Genomic DNA, 19,801 nt, shown 5'->3' on the forward strand with positions numbered 1-19,801 from the left:
TAAAAAAATGACCTATTAGAAGTAGAATTTTAAATAACTTGGGCTTCTTTCTTTTTTCGTTTGTTTGTTTGAGACAGGGTCTCACTCTGTCACCCAGGCTGGAGCTCAGTGGCATGATCACGGCTCAGTACAGCCTTGACCTTTTGTGCTCAAGTGATCCTCCAAACTCAACCTCCCATGTAGCTGGGATCACAGGTGTGCACCACCATAGCTGGGTTTTTTTTGTATTCTTTGTAGAGACAGAGTTTTGCCATGTTGTCCGAGCTGATCTCGAACTCCTGGGCTCAAGTGATCTTCCTGCCTTGGTCTCCCAAAGTGCTAGGTTTACAGGCTCGAGCCACTGTGCCTGGCCTTGCTTTTGAAATGATGTTCAATGCCATAAAATTTTTTTTTTAGTAGAAAATTAAAAGCTATTGAAATTGTCCCTTTTATTAACAAGCCTTATAGAAGTAGTTATCCCAGGGAAAAGCAAATTTTTACTCATCAAAGGTTAGGATACTTCATGTTACAATAAGATAATTCTGGGAAAGATAATCTGTTGACTATAATGTGCATAGACATTCCGGTTTTGTTTCTAAAATAAGCCACAAATGACTTATTTTCAAGGATTTTCCTATGGGGTTGTTAAATCAAGTTTTGCCTAAAGCTGTCTCCTTACATATTTTAAATTTGCCCCAAAGGTTTCTCTGTACATTGTGAACTATAACCTAAATGGAGTTGTATACAGACTGTAGTTTACTATTCTGCCAATCACCAAGTTTAGACACTCAAAGGTGGCCAACTGTTCAAACTGTGTTGAAATAAGGCAAACGGTGAGCAGTAACCAATCTGGCTGTTTCTGTCCCTCACTTTCGTTTTCTGTACATCACTTTCCTTTTTCTGTCCATAAATCTTCTCCCACGTGGTTGCACTGGAGTCTCTACACTGGCATCCCTATTCTGGCTTGGGAGACTGCCCGACTTACAAATTGTTTTTTGCTCAATTAAACTCTTTTAAATTTAATTCAGCTAAAGTTTTTAACAGATGGCATCAGAAGTGGGATCTGAAATAGAGCTTCAAACGATCCCCTGAAGCACTGAGTGACCAAGCAAAGTACCTGCTGGACCCATTATGCCCATTGCTCTCTCGGGGCAGCTGGGAATCATGGTAAGTTTTCTCTCAGATTCCGAATCGCCACAAATTTCTGTTTTAAGCTCTCCGAGTTTCTTTGAGCAAATTTCTGATCCAAACGGGGTTTGGAAGTCCCAGAAACTGGACTGAGGCCAGGATTGGATTTGATTCGGTAATGAACCGGCTTGGATCCTTTAAAGTCCTCTTACTTCTGACTGAGTCAGAAAGAAACGTAGTAAATGGCAATATTGCAGGGGATGTAACATTTGGCTTTTGGAAATTCACAGGGATTTTTGTGTTCTACCTCTTTGTTTCATTTTTCTTGCATGCTTAAGCTGGAAAAAAATCATTGGCTAAGTTGATCCAGGGAACCTGAGAGCCAAAGCCAATATTTGAGGTAAAAATGGGATCCTTAATTTCTGAAGAACTGAGTTTCTTCCAGCTTATACATGCATAAGTATTAGGCCCCAGAAGCTGCAAAGTCTTACAGGAATGGCAACATCTTACTAAAGTTACAGTGAAATGTTCCAAATGAACAATACTGCACGGAATTGTATTTGAAAATGAAGGCTCCCAAATGAGTCTAATCTTGGGATGCCTATTGATACGCAGAAGCTTCTAAAAAGATTTCAACATTTTTATTTAAAAAATTTATAAAGGGCAAATAGAAAGCTTAAGTGGCTAAATGATTTAAAAATTTAAGTCTGCTAACCTTTTGGCTTGGCTACTATCCTGCCTCAAAGGTGGAAAGAAAGCTATCCTAGATAAGGTGTTTATAAAAGGTAGACCTCAAGTAAAATAGGCTTGTTTCTTTTTCAGATCTATCCATGCTGAATCCAGGCATCCATTGCTTTACTGGCCCTGTTTCTTAATGGGCTCCACCTATTAGTCTGAACTCAGTAATCTTAGCTAAAAAACAGTAGCTAAGTTAAGAAGAACACCCTATTAAAGCAAAATACACCTTTCTGGAATTTAATTGGCTACCTTGAATCTCTTTTCTAAAAGAAATTTACATCTATTAAGGAAATCTCCATTTTTAAGGATGTCTGCCTATGTACATTTGAAACTCTTACCACATTCTTCTAAATTTACATAAGAAGTCATACCTTTCTTTAAGGTGCTTTTCTGGCCATCTTGTCCTAAGTGAACTTTTGAGTGTTTTTTTTTTTCCCCCTGGTTTGAGCAAATAATGATGCAATATTTAGGCCTAAACTGTTAGCTCTATGCTTATAAAATATAATTTTTTTTTGTTCCACCGGAGTTGTCCTTTTAGAAATGCAAATTTGTTGCCTAATTAACAATTGCTTAGGGCAATGAAATTGATAATTGTAAGATTGATAGAACGAATGGGGAAAAGAAAAATTATTTAAAAACAAATTGCCTTTCGGCAAATGAAAATCCTTTATGACAGCTATAAGATCTGCTTCTATGTGTTTGTATGTCCATATGTGTAATGGGTATGTGATATTTGGCAAATAAACCTAGTTTTTAAATTGTTGGTAAAATAAAAGTGGTTTCAAAATTATCAATTGAATATAATTAGATACTTGCTTGATTTGACTGAGAGCTTACATCTTTGGTTTAAGAGTCTCTGGATTCAGGGGTCTACATAGTGACCATGGTGAGGTCTGAAGATATGTTCTTACTGCCTAGACCAGCAGCTACAAGCCAGAATTAAGCCCAACGTGAGCCCTTCTTCCTCTACTTTCCCTGTTTTGCCTTCTGGCTATTTTGGGAGGAGTTGGATCCTCCAGATGTCAAAGGCCTGTGAACCATAGCAACTCCATCTTAAATAGGGGCTGGGTAAAATGAGACTGAGACCTACTGGGCTGCATTCCCAGACAGTTAAAGCATTCTAAGTCATAGGATGGGATAGGAGGTCAGCACAAGATACAGGTCATAAACACTTTGTTGATACAACAGGCTGCAGTAAAGAAGCTGGCCAAAACTCACCAAAATCAAGATGGTGAACAGAGTGACCTCTGATCATCCTACCACTACACTCCCACCAGTGCCATGACAGTTTACAAATGTCAGGGCAATGTCAAGGAATTACCCTCTATGGTCTAAAAAGGGGAGGCATGAATAATCCACCCTTTGTTAGCATATCGTCAAGAAATAACCATGAAAATGGGCAACCAGCAGCCCTGGGTGCTGCTCTGTCTATGGAGTAGCCATTATTTTATTCCTTTTTATTTTTTATTAAGAAAGTCTTAATAAACTTGCTTTTGCTTTGCTCTGTGGAATTGCAAGATCCAAGAACCCTCTCTTGGGGTCTGGATCGGGACCCCTTTTCTGTAACGCAGGTATAGTCTTCACAGCTCTGTCTTCTGTCCTAATGGACTCAGACAGACCCTGACCTTCATAATCCTCTTGGGTGCCACAAGGCTACTTGGGACCTAGAATTACTGGGGGAAGACATTAGGGAAGCTAACTGTGTCATAATTTCAAAATTCTTTTCAGTAATTTAAAATTGTAGAGTCATGATATGTTAAATTAAGTAATACATAATCATAAACTATCTGAATCATTTGTAAGTGAAGATACTGAAATATGAATTATTAAACATGAGTTTAAGTCTATATACCTTGACATATTATTTTTATATAGTTTAGAAAAGCTAAATATATTTAGATCTCTTAGTAAATAATACTTTGAAGAACTATTGAAACAGGAGGAGTTTCCTTATCCCCTTGCAGGGCATGTGGCAGGGGGAGTGGCTCGCTTCTTCAGTGCCCCACAGCTCAAACCTCTAGGAAGAGCATGCGGATGGGCAGGTTGTGGGGAGTGTTTTTGGGCTCCAACCCCATGGCAGCGTCTAGGGTTGAGTGTTTACAGCTCCCAAAGCCCCAGTGTGTGTGAGTTACAGGGTGCTCTTTCAGTTTTGCTGTCTGCATGTGGCTTGTGTTAATCAGCTCAGTTAGACCCTCTGCCTTATCGCAAGGACAGAGGGCTTTCTGTATCCTGGGGTTCTTGCCCTTGTGTGCCAGAAAAATCAGATCACACGTAGGCTTGGAGAATGAGTGAGAGGTTTTTAAATTTTTTTTTTTATTATTATACTTTAAGTTCTAGGGTACATGTGCACAACATGCAGGTTTGTTACGTATGTATTTATTGAAGGGCGGAAGTAGCTCTCAGCAGATGGATGGGGATCCAGAAGCAGGATGGAGTGGGAAGGTCATTTTCCCCTGGAGTCATACTGCTCAGCAGCCGGGCTCTCCCCTGTCTGCCATCAGCTGAATTCCACATTGTTCTGCTGTCTATGGCCTGCTGGCATCTGCTGGTGCCTGTCAGTGTGCTCTTTCACTCTGCTCCTCTTGACGTCCAGCTGCTTGTGTGTGTGCCTGCTAGGGTCTCAGGGTATTTACAGGCACAGAATGGGGGACATAGTGGGCCAGAGTGGTCTTGGAAAATGCAACATTTGTGCATGGAAACTGGAGTGCCTGTCCCTATTTAGGTCCGTGAGCACAGGCCTGAGCTTGGAGCCCTCACCAGGGAGCCCACTTTTCTCTACCCAGCACTTCCCTGCCCCCCTCCCATATTATTTTTCTAAAAAATTATAAAATGGTTTTTATCTACAAATACTGATAAGACCATTCAAAATTACTTTCTAGGGTTTTCACTAGAAATTAGGGTTACTAAGAGTTAAAAACTACTAGATATGAGAGAAACAATTCTGTATACATAATGTATAAGCAAAAGCAAAATATGCATTTGGTAAGGAAAGTTATAAAGGCATAAAAATGTGTGTTAAAACTCTTGTCTGGTTTAAAGTTACTTAAAGGTTTCCAATTGAAGAAGTAAAAGAATAGATAAAACAAGATAAATATAGAAAGGGAAAAATATAAAACAAAAGTTTTATGGAAATCTTGTGGTTAAAAGATGACAGACTTGATCAATTTATTTATGTTTTATTAAAACTAGTGTTAATAGTGATAATACACTAATAAAAAAGTAAAACTTGATTTTCTCTATTCAATAAAAATTCTGTGTAGTATTAATATGACACAGTAAAATATTTTCATTCACCTTTTGAGCAAACTGCAAAAAGAAAAAAAAAAGAGAGAGAGAAAAGAAGAAGAGACAGATTCTGTCTTGTGTCTTTTGATTGTTTGGGAAACTGAGTCTCCTTTATCAAAGAGTACAGGTTTTTGTTTTCAAAAATCTTCTTTGGTTTTTAAAAATCACTTTGGTTAAATAAATGACTTGTTTTTTGGTGGCCTGTGATCCTGTTTTGGTCAAGTATTTTAAACCTTTGACATATTTGACAGGTTTCCCAAAATCAAATCTTAGCTTCAAAATTCTTTTCTGACCTCTAACTTTAGGGTGGTGCAGAGGGGCCCTGAAGCATCCAAAAGAGAGGTAAAGAGGATTATCTGGCATGTTAAGTTTACATAGGAAGCATTGACAAACCAAAAATAACGTTTCACCTTCTTCAGCTTATTTTTTAATGAATATGATTAACATGTTTCAAAATTGTATGAGATTTCTAAAATTCTAATGTGTCTGAATGTATGCTATCAATAATAATCATGGTTATTAGGTTAAGTTATTGTAGACCACAGAAATAATAAAATTTCCTTGTCAATTGTATCTTTATGACTATTTAAAGTCATTTGCAGCTGGGCGTGGTGGCTCACACCTGTAATCCCAGCACTTTGGGAGGCCAAGGAGGGCAGATCACAAGATCAGGAGTTCAAGACCAGCCTGACCAACATAGTGAAACCCTGTCTCTACTAAAAATACAAAAATTAGCTGGGTGTGGTGGTGTGCACCTGTAATCCCAACTACACAGGAGGCTGAAGCAAAGAATCGCTTGAATCCAGGCAGCGGAGGTTGCAGTGAGCCGAGATCACACCACTGCATTCCAACCTGGGTGACAGAGCGAGACTCCATCTCAATAAAAAATAAATAAATAAATAAATAAATAAATAAATAAATAAATAAGTAAAGTCATTCCCATAGCTAATTGCTTAATTCTGATGCAGTTTCTGAAAACTTCACAAGCACAGAAAATTCTAGAATATGGTGTCTTTAAGGAGGTACATGAAAGGATGGAAAGGACTCTGAAAAGCACTCTTAAATACAGGTTTCTGATAACTTTAGAATCATATCATTTGAACTGGATAAGAATTTCTGGAACTTTAATGAAAAGACTCACTGGTTTATAAAACTACTAACCCAAGCAGAACAAAAATTAATTTACTATGAAGAAAATAGTTTGCCAAATTTTCATGCTAAATAAGCCAATACTGAAACTGTTTAGATACACAATTTGAATGAACTCCCTGGTCTAATTTAAATTACCTATGATAACCCATCAGTTATCAGTGCTATGTACCTAATTGGAGACACAACTGGTATTCAAGAGGACAAAAGTCTAATGTTAAGCATAGACTCATGGAGAACCAGGATGGGCACCTTAATCCCCATGAGTCCTTAAAGTTTTGTTTTTAAAAGTTCTGTATTCCATGACTTATCATGGAAAAGATAAAATGATCCAAATTAAATATATATTGGTGTGGTGACTTCTAAGTTGCTAAAATAGTTTATGACTAATGTTTGGTTTGTCAAACCCATATTCCTGGGAAGACAATAAAATCTTCAGGTTCATGGAGCCTCAGTGAGAGTCCATGGGGGAGGAGGATGCCTACTTCCTGGTCCTTGATCAGAAACTTTTCTAGATGCAGGGAAACTTGAACCATGTCTGTCAGACCCACGACTGCCACAAGAAGATGTCTCAAGCCCTGACCCATGAATTGAAGAAAGACACTTCCAGTTTTCAGAGGGAGATGTTCTTCCATGATAAATGGCCCGGGAGGGCTGGATGGCCACCACAACCACAGAGAGAGTGCTCCAGGTGCTCCAGAAAGAAATGACAGCAACAGGCAGAAGCTGGCTAACTGCAAGTCTAACTTCCAGTCTTTCCTGAGAGGTCCTTTGACTCCTGGCACTCTGCCTGGAGCCCACAGGGGCCTGGAAGTACCAGGGGGACTGTAGACCCCCAGAGCCCCCAGGAGGGATGTGGGTCACAATGTGAGGTCTTGGTTCCAGAGCACCTGCTGGGTTTATTCTGTTTTCCCTGTAGCTAGGCCCTGAATGCCCAGAGACTCTGCAGAACATCAGCCGGTGCTGCTACCTTTAAAGCATTTGTGATTGATCTCTTGTTTAGCTACGATTTATTAGTTGATGCTGAAATTGCTCTTATTAGAGTTTGATAGATAGCATTAGGATTGTTAAGTACTGTTTTTTCAAATACAGATTGTTTAATATAAAAAGCCCAAAGGCTGCTGAAAGAAATTCTAATCTTTTATTTGTGTAATACTTTTCTCATATAAGACTCAAAACTCTTCTATGTATTTTCCCTTATGTGTGGTTTTGTAAAGAAATCCTGGCCTAGCATCCTGGCTTAGGAGATATGGTCTCTGACAAAGTCTGTACAGGGTAGGGTAAAGTCACTTCTGAACGGTCTCAGCTTTAATTACAGTTTCTCCCTGTCACGGATCTTAACCACTAACACACACATAGTGGTAACCTAATGCTCTGCTATCTCAGAGAAGAGATAACTTGGAAGAAATTGTGTATAGATAGTTAAGAAGAAAGAAAGGAAAACAGGAGAACAGAAAGAGAAAGACAAAACAGAAAGAATGCTCTAAGTCTATCATCTTTTTTTTTTTTTTTTTTTGAGAAGGAGTCTCGCTCTGTCGCCCAGGCTGGAGTGCAGTGGCGCAATCTCTGCTCACTGCAAGCTCCGCCCCCCGGGTTCACACCATTCTCCTGCCTCAGCCTCCCGTAAGTCTATCATCTTAACAAGAGATAAAATCATCAGAAGTATTCCAGAAACAGACAAGACTTGAAAGGCAAACTACAAACACAACTTTGAATCTTTTGTGATGTCAAATTTTTACTAATTCATGAAGTATGTTTTAAACTCCTTTATAGTTTCCTCGTTCCAAGTCTTTCTCTTGATTAATACAATTATGCATTTAAATGAAATAACACTATATTATTTCTTAAATTCAAAATTATACAAATGCTTTAGTCAAGTGACATTATGCTATTTTTACTTCTTCAGTACTATTTTCTCTTTTCTAACCTTTAATGAATGTAATTGATCATTTATTGTTTTAACAAAATCTCACAAAGTCCCCAAGTTTGTAGGTGGTTCTCTAGACCTTGGCATTAAGGCCCCTATGGTACCTGTTATAGGTGGTTGTGGCTGGAAGGAGACTCAGTCTTCCTGCTACCAAGCAAAAAGGAACCTCTGGGGGCAGTTTGGGAGAGGCGTTAAGCTTATAAAATTATTGCTGTGACTGTTTCCCTCCTAGTGAGCTATTGAAATAAATTATCAGATTTAATTCTTCCTTTGAGAGTGAAGTCACTGTCCTGTAGGTTTTCCAAGACACAGGGCCCAAAGGTTGCAGCCAAGGGCACACCCTGCCAGCAAACAGACTACCTGCCTCTCCTTCTAACCTGATGATGTACTCATTTTCAAATAACTGTTATTGAGATGCCAAGAGAACAAAATTAACAACTTTTTTGAAAAAAAATCACTCTCTCACCCCAAAGCACTCCAACTCTTTCTCATTTTTGCATATAACTTTCCAGTCTTGTTGGTAGGTAAATCTATTTTACGTAGTTGTAATTTCATATCCTCTTTCTTAAAATAATGTTATTTAGAATCTGTTGCTTTCAAAAGCCACAGTTGCTGTTTACCTCTGTAGGTGACTTTTCATGAAGCCTGTGTTCATGCACCCCAAGTACAAAGGACCAGAAGAGAGAGCGTTATCATTACATAATCTTGGCACTGATTTCTAAAATCTCTAGCATGTTATCTGGCCTTCCCAGATTGACCTAAATTTCAATCTGTGCTCACGCATTAAACTATCCCCTTCTGCAGTATTTCATTCAATGTTGTGTGAAAATAAATAGATATCTAACATTTTAAGTGGATATATAATCTTTTTTTTTTTTTTTAAAGCTACCAAGAATTACTTTAGCTTATTAACAATAAACTGGCAAAATGTTGCCATGGAAGATGTGACGTCACCAGGACAATGATTGTGAGAACCTTGTCTGGAGAATGATATTCACAGAGAAGAATGAAAAAGAAAGAAAAGCTTTCATTTGCCAACAGATTGAATAACCCAACAAAAGAAAGTAGTAGGTACCGTTGAAATTCCATGACTTTTCTCTTTTAGTGTTCTAAGGATCATTAAAGCTGTAATTTTTATCAAGAGACTTATTGCGAAAGAAATTTTGGTTTTCCTAGCTTAATTGCCTGTTACAAATTCAGATTTTACAAATTACTTAAGCATATTTGCAAAATTCTGTTTTATTCCTATTCACATGAAAATGAAAAAAAGACTTCAAAAGAATCTATTAGGAAATATCAGGGAATAATATTTTGGTGATTTTCTATTTTTTTTTCAAGGCACATTTAAAATTCTTACAGCTGTTTTTCTGTTTGAGTGGGAAAATGATCATATTTTAAATATTGAAAGGCTCAGCTTATATGATTTATAAAGAGCATTTTTATTTTACAAATAAGAAAAGATATTTTTTATTTGTGGAATCACAAATATTGTAGATATATTTTCTTTGAAAACATATTTTTATCCTTCTTTCCTATTATATCATAGATCAATGAATAATGACTTAAGAAGTCATCCAATCACTCCTCTGCTGTATTAGTGTTCTCACACTGCTAATAAAGACACATCCAAGACTGGGTAATTTCTAAAGGAAAGAGGTTTAATGGACTCACTGTCCCAATGCCTGGGGAGGCCTCACAATCATGGTGGAAGGCAAAGGAGAAGAAAAGGCACATCCTACATGGTGGCAGGCAAGACAGTATGGGCAGGAGAACTCTCCTTTATAAAACCATCATATCTGCTGAGATTCACTATCAGAGAACAGAACAGGAAAGACCCAGCCCCATGATTCAATTATCTCCCACTGGGTTCCTCCCACGACACATGGGGGTTATTACAATTCAAGGTGAGATTTGGATGGAGACACAGAGCCAAACTATATTATCTGCCTTCAGGCACAAATAAGTCTTGATCTAATGGAACGACAACTTTCTTCTAGGATGTTAAAACACCTTTCTCTCTGTCTGTCTGTCTCTCTCTCGCTCTTTCTCTTTTTTTTGACAGATCTGGACTCCAGGCTGGAGTGCAGTGGCACAATCTCAGCTTACTGCAGCCTCCTTCTCCTGGGCTCAAGCAATCCTTCCACCTCAGCCTCCCAAGTAGCTGAGACTACAGGTGCATGCCACCATGCCCGGCTAATTTTTTTTTTTTTTTGTATTTTTTGTAGAGACAGAGTTTCGCCATATTGCTCAGGCTGGTCTCAAACTCCTGGGCTCAACTGATCCACCTGCCTTGGCCTCCCAAAGTGCTGGGATTACAGGCATGAGCCACCCGGTAAGATCTGTCGCAGGCATAAACTGTCAAGATAGCACAGTGGATGTTTGGCATTTTCCATTTCCCCTTTTGAGGTCTCTTTTCCTCTAGTCCCCAGCTGCTGCCCTGCCTGCCACACACCCGTGATAGCAGCTCTGGGCCAACAGTGCTGGGTGGCCACTCAGATCATTGTCCTGATTCATTGGGCCTGGGTTTCATTTCCATGGCATTTATTCCTTTTTCTCTTCAATAGGTAATTTCCGTTTATTGTCCCAAGGCCACTTTATTGAGGATTCCTGAAGACTCACAGGAATACATAGCTCTAATTGTAAAGTAAAGTTTGTTCACCATAATAGAAAGTGAACTTTTTGTTTTCTTCTGGTGAAGCCGCCCTAACTCCTTTCAGATCCTGTGATTTCTTTCCATGTGGAGTTGTAGGTGCCTCTCTGTGTGCTGCTCACACGGTAGGCGCTCCCTAAGTGGGGCAAGATGAGGTCAGGAGCAGATGGACTGAGCTGCTGAGGCTGAATTATCAGGCTTCCTTTTAAAAACAGCTCCTCCTAAGCCTTTGGGACAGACCTTAGCAATGTATTCACGTGTCATATGCTTTTATAAATTTGCGCACAGAAAAAGATATTTTAGCCACCCTCAGTCAACAGTGCTCTCTTACCTCTCTGACTTGCCCTTGTGTTTAGTGGTGTTGGAGAGGGAATGTTGTATATTTTAGGGTACTGATAAGAGAAAATTAAGTTGGTGATATACTTAATTTACATTTCATGGGTTATATTTATGTGGTTTGTGATCATTTCTGTGATTAGTAGTTATAGCTAGGTGTCCTAGCAAATGAATAGTTTTCAGGAATACTTCTACCACCCACTATGCTGAGCCACCTAGCGCCATGATATAAAGGTGCCAAACCAATGTTCGTACGTCATGAATGTGTCCCGTTGCAGGGGCCCTCAGCCCCCGGGCTTCTGACTGGTACCAGCACATGACCTGTTAGGAACCGAGTCGTGCCGCGGGAGGTGAGTGGCGGGCAAGCATTACTGCCTGAGCTCTGCCTCCTGTCAGATCAGCGGCAGCATTAGACGAACCCTAATATGAACTGCGCATGCGAGGGATCTAGGTTGTGTGCTCCTATGAGATTCTAAATAATGCCTTATGATTTGAAGATGAAACCATTCCATCTGTCCCTTCCAGCCCGCGGAAAAATTCTTTTTCATGAAACCAGTTCCTGGTGCCAAAAAGGTTGGGGACCGCTGTCCTATTACACCTCTTACCAGGAGTGTGTAGGTAAGGGGTAGAGAAGCATGTTTAAAATGTCATAAGTTAGTCTATGAAAAATTCCTCCTATCCTCAGATGTAGAAAATTGTAAGCAGAGGATTTGGTTTGCATTGAAGCCTGTGCATAACTGTACCATTCTAGTTGGAGTACATAAGATAATGCAACATCTACAATGATCAGCACACGAATATACTTATTTTTCTTTTGGGATGGGAATTGTGTGAAATAGAATCAATCAGAATATTTTGATTTTTAGGGCAAACACCTGTAGTTGTACTAAAAACAACGAGTATGTCTGTGTACGAGGTTGAATGACTTATATATCCCAAACCCCAATATGGAAAACAAATTTTGATCAACTATACTCCAAAAAAGACTGAAGTATTTTTCTAGTTGCATTACAGAAGATGATACTACAAAATAGCTATTGTATAAAGAAGCTACCAAAGAGCATTAAACCAAAAAATGAAACAGAAAACAATTATAAAGTTATGTTAGGCAGCTAGTTAATGAAATTATGTCAGTTTCTTAGAGTTTGTAATATTTATGGTATTTGTCAGCATTTAATTTTTTAAAATTTATTGTGATTTCTATTATCATTCTAATTTTCCATATTCTTGTATTTTGTAATTTTGTATTATTTTCTTTAAAGAGAGCCCCCAAATTGTATAAGCTTTTGACTTTACAAAACTTGGATCTGCCTTTGAATGAGATGAGATGAGCTAAGTCAAGCTGATACCTGGCATCTGACATAATGAATTAATCAAATAAGAAATGAATTTAGTAAGAAAAGGAAAAAATAGTCAAAGTACTATAAGCTAGACAAGGAGAACGTGTATTTTTAAAAATAACAACATATTTTCTGATGGTGGATATGATGTGCATAGGTGTAGATGGGATTATTTAAGGGAAAGTATGTGGATTGGTTGTATATTTTAATTTTTACTATGTTTATTTGGCTCCACTTCCTTCTCTCATTCTGAAATATCCTATTAGTTGCTTAGCAATGGAAGAATATTAATGCTAAGCATTTTTTAAAGCCTAGCTGTGAACTTGGGTTATATTTTGTTTCGTTTTCTTTTTTTACCAGCTAGATTTTAAAAACAGACTCTTCCATTTATATTAGAGGAATTTTCTCCAGTCCACACAATCCCAAAACATGTATAGTAAGATACTCAATAAATAACTGAATTGAATTGTCTTTCCTATGTACTTATCCAGGGCTTTGTCCAGGGGAGCATGCTTTTCATCTCAAGTATATTCATAAATTTCGCTCCTTAGAAAGTATAACTAGTGTCAGGGACATGTCAAGCTACAGATTATTATATTGTCCTAGAACCAGTTTGTTTTTGGTGCTGGCTGTATAAATTCTTGTTACGATGATTAGTTAATTTTAATCTTCATTCCAAATGTCTGAAGTTCTGCGGCAAGCAAAGGCACACTGCTGGTGGTAGATTCTTGTCTCTGGAATTTGCATTCCTTGTTAACCTTTCAAGATGGGATGTCTCTGATCCTTTCTATCCCAAACACATACCCAAAGTCCTCATAAAGTGCTATTCGCTCTTGTTGGTTTCCTACTGACTGACTTTCATAATGAAGGTTATTGCAGAAAAAGCATGGAGACACTCTTCTACTTCCACTGCTGCTTGAATTTTGTTTTGTTTTGTTGAGACAGAGTCTTGGTGTGTTGCCCAGACTGGAGTACAGTGAGGCAAACACAACTCACCTCAGCCTCGACCTCCTGGGCTCAAGTGATCCTCCTGCTTCAGCCTCCTGATTAGCTGGGACCACAGGCGTGCACCTTCACGCCCAGCTAATTTTACTTTATTTTTTTAGAAATGGGGTCTTTCTATTTTTCCCAGGCTGGTCTTGAACTCTTGGGCTCAAACAATCCTCCCACTTCGGCCTTCCAAAGTGCTGGGATTGTAGGTGTGAGCCACTGTGCCTGCCCCTTACTCAATGAATTTTTGTCATTCTTAGTGAGACCCTTTTTCTGGAGTATTTATTAGATTTGCATTCTCCAGTATAAATCTTACAGGCAGTATATAGTTAATTAGTGGTAATAACTGGATTGAGAGAACTTTAAGATCCTGCTCTGTTGCTTCTCTCTCTGTCTGTCTCTTACTTGCACTCTGCTATAAAACTACAGGAAAGTTTGCTTGCACAGTAAGGAACAACATGGTCCTTGACAAATCAAATTATGTAACAGATTGAAGTTTTGAGAGAATGTATAAAAGAAGCATTGAGTTTTAGTTTTCAACAATTTCATGAATTTTATCCCCTTTAAGACCTGTATTTAATCTACATGTTTGTATTGCTATTAAGCATTTGGAATTATTTAAATCTATTGTGCTCCTTGTACTGGAAGAATAACTCAATAAAGGTTTGTGAACTGTTAAACAAGTGTGAGTGATTTTCTATAGATTGTTACACCAGATCAGAAAATTCAGCTCCCAGAAGCATGGCAGCAAATCTGCCAAGTGGCACAACCTGTGCTTACTTGAGCTGATCAAGTCCTAAGCCTTTTTTGTTTATTAAACTATGTTCAAGGATTGCAAGGAGAGTATGACCCACCATATCTCTAATGCATTTTAATCACACACACACACACACACACACACACACACACACACAAAACTTCTTCCAGCCAAATGATCCATAGCCTGAAAACACTGGTAGTGTAACACTTTTATTCAAACATTTCAGCCAATCATTAGCCATAGTATAGCACTTTCTACAGAATACTCAGATTTCATTTAGCCAGATTTGGCCCTGCAATTTTTTAAGTGTTTATATATATAAAATATTATAAATGTGTTATCTAATATCAACATTATATATATATATATCTGTGAGTTTATATATTTATATAATCTTTATGCACAGAAAGACTTTAACCCAAACTCTCAAAAGAATTAACAACAACAAACAATGCCTGGAAATCAGGAAACAGCTAGCCAGGCATGGTGGTGTATGTATGTAATCCCAGCTACTCCAGAGACTGAGGCAGGATAGCTTGAGTCCAGGAGTTTGAGGCTGCAGTATACTATGATAGCACCTGTGAATAGCTATTGTGCTGCAGCCTGGGCAGCACAGCAAGACCTTACCTTTAAAAAAATATGAGAAGACACAGAGTTTCTCATTTTGTTTTTGACATTTTCCTTTATTAATGTAATACATATTCATACACTGCTCCTTTTAACAACAGCTGAATATAAAGTTAATAGTGTCTTTCCTTTTTCTTCCTTACTCTTTACTTTCAGTAACCAAGAGTAACAATTAGTTAGATATCCTTCCATATCTTTCTCTAAAACAATACATCTCTGCAGATCAGATTTTGCCTCTGACTAGCTGGGACACAGAGCATAAGACTCAAGTCTTTGCTTGTACCAAAAATAAAGGTGGCCCCAAATTATAGTTAAGTATCTTTACACTTACTAGGGTGGCTAAAATAAAAAAGACAATAGCAAGTGTTGTCAAGGATGTGCAGAAATTGAAGCTCTTGTATATTGCTGGTGGAAATGTAAAATGGTGCAGCTACTTTGGAGATGGTTTGGCAGTTCATCAAAATATTCAACATAGAGTTACCATATGAGCCAGCAGTTCTATTTCTAGGTATGTATGCAAGAAAAATGAAAACATATTTCCATGGTGAAATGAGTGTTCATAGCGGCATTATTCATGATTGCCAAGAAATAGATACAACACAAATGTCCATCAGTTGATTAACAGATAAACAAAATATGATATATCCACACAATGAAGTATTACTCAGCCATAAAAAGGAATGAAGGATGGATACATGGTACAATATGGATGAACCTTGAAAACATGCTAAATGAGAGAGCCCAGTCACAAAAGACCATATATCATATGGAGTCATATGATACATGTGAAATGCATGGTAGATAGGTAAATATGTGAAATGCATGGTAAATAGGTAAATAGGTAAATCCATACAGTCAGAAAGCAGATTAGTAGTTGCCTGCGGCTGGGGAATGACTGCTAATGATTTTATTTTTGGGGTGAGAAAAATGTTCTATAATTAAATTCTGGTTATGGTTGTACTACTCTGAATATACTCAAAATTACTGAACTGAGCACTTTAAAAGAGTGAATTTTAGGGTATGTGAAATGTATCTCAATAAAGCTACAAAAATAAAAATAAGCATGCTTAACTTAGATGTTCTCCAAATTTTCTTTAAATTATAGAAATATGGAGACACTCCATTTTCTTACTTTCATTGACAATTTATTTCAAGTTCTTAACCTTAAATCCTATTAAATTCCCCATTCTTTTAAAATGGTTCATTGTAATTTTAATATTTATTTTATGATATGAATGTCAACTTTTAGTTATGACAGTATAGAATCCTAAACTTCTTAGTAAAGAGAAAAAAATGTGAATTTCCAGTTGTCATAACCAGTGTCTTTCTGGCTTTATATTTATCCTAGCCATTGCTAAAACAATCAAGAAAGGAAAATGTTAGGCTAATCTTGTATGTATGGAATATCAAGGTTTGGTTTCTAACATTTTAATATGATTACCATATGTTATAGCCTCAAAGTGAAATATGCCAAGAAAGAAATCTAAATCGGTTATAATTTTGGCCATGGCAAATATTTAGCAAATATACCATTCCTGTACAGACCTTCAGTGGCCGCTCCAGGATACCTCAGAGGTCAGGGAGCTTACAGGCTGCAGCCTGCCTAGAAGTGGGAGGAGACTATGTTTGCTTAAATTTGAGAAAATCCCAAGTGTCATTTATGTTCTATGTACATTAAGAAAGATGGAGGTTAGTTATTGCGGGTCTGAAGCATGGCCAAATACTCTCTACCACCCTTTTCGTGGTGCCGGCATCGTCAGTATTTTCTTAGTACCAGACATAATTTTCTCCTTGGCTGTACTTCCTACATAGAAAAATTGCCCTATTTATACTCAGAAAAGGCACACCTTGGCATAACCACGACTCCCAGGTTGTGTCCAACTAAACCAGGGCTAGGCCTTTGATTCAAAATGAGACTCTCTCTTCTTGGAGTTCCTACTTCTTAAAACTGAGACAAGAGATGGAATCAGTTACCTACGAGGTTACACATTAGACTAAAGTTAAGTAATGATTTAAAGTAAGGGAGACTTGGAAAATAAGTATGGAAAAGTAATACCAGAAGACTTCAGCAATTGTCCTATTAAAGGACTTTGACTAGTATGTTAGAGGAAGAAGTGAAGAAGGAAGAAAGGATTTCAGAGGCATTAGGTGAAAAAAAATCAATACCAGTTTGTGGCTGATCTGATACAGGAGTAGTGAAATGAGGACAAAGGATCAGGCAAGTATAAGAGCAATGTTCAACCTTAGTGCTGCTGGCTTGTTGATGCCATAACATAAACAGGAAGTCTGAGGGGAGAAGGAGTTTGGGGACTAGATTAACGATTTCATTTCTCGATATCAATGATTGCCAGACATCTGAAATGAAGTGTTCAGCAGGCAATTGAAGCTAGGGTACTGGAGCCAAAGACAGGTTATAGTTATACTGTGAGTCTTCAAAGTGTGACAGCAGGTGCTCTGAAACAGAACAAGATTTTGGAGGGAGGGATGAAGAGGGGAAGGGGAAGATGTCTGGGAACTTGGACACCTACCACTATTCTGGAACAGGAAGAGTCAAGGAAGCAACAGCCGGAGGAGGAGATATACTTGAATCTCATCATTTTTTTTTTTCCTGAAAACTAGGGACACAAGGGCATAAGGGAAGAAAGAGGAGAGTAAAGTGTTTCAAAAGCTACTGAGAAAATAGGAATGGAATTTAGTGAGAAGATGACTTAAAGTACATGGTTACAATGAAGACCTGAAGCCAGAATTCAGATAATAACGGACTAAAAGGAGAGCCATAGAGAGAAAATAGCAGCAGAATGTGGAATCATTCCTTGAGAATTTAGCAATGAAAAAAATCAGCCAGGTGTGGTGGCATGTGTCTGTAGTCACAGTGACTCAGGAGGCTGAGGTGGGAGGATCTCTTGAGCCCAGGAGTTTGAGGCTGTAATGAGCTGTGATAGCACCACTGCACTCCAGCCTGGGTGACAGAATGAGATCCTGTCTTTAAAAAATAAACAAAAAGATAATTTAGCAATGAAAGGAAGTAGCAAAAATTGTAAGTTATCTGGGAGGTTCAGGAGGAGATAAAATTTTGAATATTACCAACACAAAGAAATGATAAAGGCTGTAAGTGAGATGCAAGTTACCCAGATTTGATCATTATACGTTGTATACGTGTATCAACATTTCATACTCTAAATATTACACTGTAAATATGTAAAATTATTATGTGTCAATTAAAATTTCTTTTTTATAAAAAGAAAAGTTGCCTTGTTTCATCTTCCCCTCCTTTAGAGAGGAGACCTTCATGTATGAAGATGGCCAGAAGAGAGCAAAAGAAGCTGAAACTACTTAAAAAGAAAAAAAATGAGAGAGGTAGCAAGGTCCACATATTTCAGCAGTTTTCAACTTGTGTTAAGCATAGAGCTGTTTCTTCAAACCAATCTTGCTGGGAAGCCTAATATATAAAACTAATACAAGTGGAGTCACTCTACTGAAGGTCGCTATGTGTGTGCATGTGCATGTGTGTGCATGTGCATATGTGTGTTTGTACACGTATACGCATGCACATGTGTATGTGTCAGCAGTAGGGAGGTGCTTCTCTAGGAGTTCTCTGTTTCTTTTATGACAACCAATGGCCTACATGATCCCATTTGCTCCACATCAGTGATGAAGGTGTTTCTATCGTTTCTAGTTGATTCTTGAAGAAACTGACTGAGAATTTAGTGACTTATTCAAGGTCACACAACTAGTTTGAGACAGAGTCAGGACCAGCACCAGGATCTTATGGCCCCCAATCCCATCTTCTTTCTGATACACCACTTCAAAGGCCTTCCTCTTCTGCACAGCACAATCACATCTTCCTTTTTACAGGAAAGTATTTGAAGAGACTACGAGCAACAAAAAGAAAGATTTGGGGGGAACATGTGGTATTCAACAGCTCTGTAAGACCAACTCATTCATCTGATCAATCAGATAAATTGGTAAAGAAAATGGGACTTCTAAGATAGAGGTCCCAAAGGGTAGTCTATTTAAGAAGAGAGCTGTAGTCCCATAGCATTTATTTATTTATTTATTTATTTATTTATTTATTTATTTACTGAGACAGAATCTCACTGTGTCACCCAGACTGGAGTGCAGTGACATAATCATGGTTCACTGCAGCCTCGACCTCCCAGGCTCAAACGATCTTTCCACATCCACCTCCCGAGTAGCTGGGACCACAGGCACATGCCACCACGCCTGGCTAATTTTTTCTTTTTGTAGAGATGGGGTCTCACCATGTTGCCCAGACCAGTCTTGAACTCCTGGGCTCAAGCAATTCCCTTGTCTCAGCCTCCCAAAATGCTGGAATTACTGGCATGAACCACCACACCCGGCCTCCATAGCATCTTTTAAAAATAATTCCTTATTGCAAAACGTAAGTTTTCTTCTTTTAGGAAGAGAAGGGTATTACTGATGGGCATGTAAAATGGTGCAGCCAGATAGAGGATTAAGATGGCAGATAGGAAGCAGGACTAGCTTGTAGCTCCTGCTCAGATGGACAGAGCAGTGTGCGGAGACTCGCATCATGAACTTTTGCTCCAAGAACTACTGCAAGAACATACCAGGAAAGCTGAGAGAATCCACAGACCCTTTGAAGGAAACGGATCGCCACTGTAGGCTCCCTGAGACACTGAAAAACTGTGCTGGTATCCACTGCTGAAAGACCTGAAGATGGATTATATTGCAGGACTTGTGGCAGACACTCCCTCATACCAGCCTGGAGCCCAGTAGCTCCACTAGAAGGCTAGACCCAGAAGACCAAAAATAATCACTGCCTTTTGGCTTTCAGGAAGCCCCATCCCTAGGGAAAGGAGGAGGACACCACATCAAGGGAGCACCCTGTGGGACAAAAGAATCTGAGCAGC

At 38.5% G+C, this 19,801-nt stretch overlaps 1 long non-coding RNA gene across 1 annotated transcript; it reads left to right on the forward strand.

The window, feature by feature from the left end:
* The first annotated feature begins 280 nt into the window (after positions 1–280).
* On the forward strand, positions 281–13,547 carry LOC116276361. The gene is made up of 3 exons (XR_004185838.1): positions 281–1,146; positions 9,092–9,277; positions 10,432–13,547. It is a non-coding gene; the product is annotated as an uncharacterized LOC116276361 (long non-coding RNA).
* Positions 13,548–19,801: the final 6,254 nt, after the last annotated feature.

This window comes from Papio anubis, chromosome 8 (genome assembly GCF_008728515.1).
Source record: "Papio anubis isolate 15944 chromosome 8, Panubis1.0, whole genome shotgun sequence".
NCBI classification, from domain to species: domain Eukaryota; kingdom Metazoa; phylum Chordata; class Mammalia; order Primates; family Cercopithecidae; genus Papio; species Papio anubis.